The sequence below is a fragment of the Papio anubis genome, chromosome 8, assembly GCF_008728515.1.
Source record: "Papio anubis isolate 15944 chromosome 8, Panubis1.0, whole genome shotgun sequence".
NCBI lineage: Eukaryota > Metazoa > Chordata > Mammalia > Primates > Cercopithecidae > Papio > Papio anubis.
The window spans coordinates 39888139-39889477 of record NC_044983.1 but is presented as its reverse complement, the minus strand read 5'-3'; the positions used below and the strand labels follow the sequence as shown (position 1 = coordinate 39889477).

Here is a 1339-nt window from a genome sequence, read left to right as displayed (position 1 = left end):
ATTTAGAGACAGGGTCTTGCTCTGTCGCCCAGGCTGGAGCGCAGTGGTGCGATGTTGACTCACTTCAACCTCCGCCTCCTGGGTTTCAGCGATTCTCCTGCTTCAGCCTCCTGAGAGCTGGGATTACAGGTGTGCATCACCACACCTGGCTAATTTTTGTATTTTTAGTAGAGACAGTGTTTTGCCATGTTGGCCAGGCTGGTCTTGAACTCCTGACCACAGGTGATCTGCCCGCCTCAGCCTCCCAAGGTGCTGGAATTACAGGTGCTTGTTATTTTCACTCTTCCCTTTCTTCATGATGTCTTTTGCTGACCAGTGTTTCTTTGTGTCAATGTGGTAAGATGTATCTTCTGTGCATTTTTGTCTTAAGAAAATTTATATTGCCTCCAAGTCCCATTTTCTTGTATTTTCGTTTTCAAGGTTTTTCTCAATATCTTATGAAAAATTGTAAGTATGCAGAAAAGTTAAAAGAATTTTACAATGAAAACTCACAGACCTACTGCCAAAATTTCACCATAAGCAGTCTGCTACATGTGTTTCAATATGCATTTTTCCATTATCTATTCATTTCAAAGTAAGATAAGACATCAGCACATATGTAAACATGCATATTATTGAGTTCAATATTTATTTTTAAGTATATTTCTTTTTCTTCATAAAATTGTAGGTTCACCACTATACAATCTGCTGGTAATTCCAGCTATTTGGGGTGATTTCATCACACACACACACACACACACACGTATATATGTATATGTGTGTATATATATATTTCATTTAATGTAAACTTTAGCTACAATGAAATGTTCAAATCTTAAGTGTACATTTTGAAAAATGCATTCTTTTATGTGATGCAAACCCATATCAAATGGTAAAACATCACCATCACTTCAGAAATTTTCTTTATGCTCTCCCTAGTCAATTATTTGTTTGTTTGTTTGTTTTTCAGAGACAGGGTCTTGCTCTATTGCCCAAGCAGAAATGTAGTGGTGTGACCATAGCACACTGCAGCCTCAAACTCCTGGGCTCACGCAATCTTCCCGCCTCAGCCTCCCAAGTAGCTGGGACTCTGGTGCACACCACTGCAGCTGGCTGTCCCAAGTCAACTCTTAACTTTACCTTTTCAGACATAACGACTATTTTGATTTTTTCCATTGCAGATTAGATTTGCCTGTTGTAGAATTTCCCATAGGTGGAGTTGCACAGCATGCACGCTTGTGTGCGAAGTTCCTTTCAGTTAGCATAAGAGTTTTGAGAGGCATTCATGCTGCTTCATGTATCAGTAGCTCATTCTTTTTTAATGAAGGGTAATTTTATAAACCACAGTTTGTTTATTCCA

General features: G+C 38.9%; 1 non-coding gene across 1 annotated transcript; it reads right to left on the bottom strand.

Moving 5' to 3' along the window:
- Window positions 1-651: 651 nt before the first annotated feature.
- On the bottom strand, window positions 652-724 carry LOC116268751. Its single transcript, XR_004175918.1, has one exon. It is a non-coding gene; the product is annotated as a small nucleolar RNA SNORD65 (small nucleolar RNA).
- Window positions 725-1339: the final 615 nt, after the last annotated feature.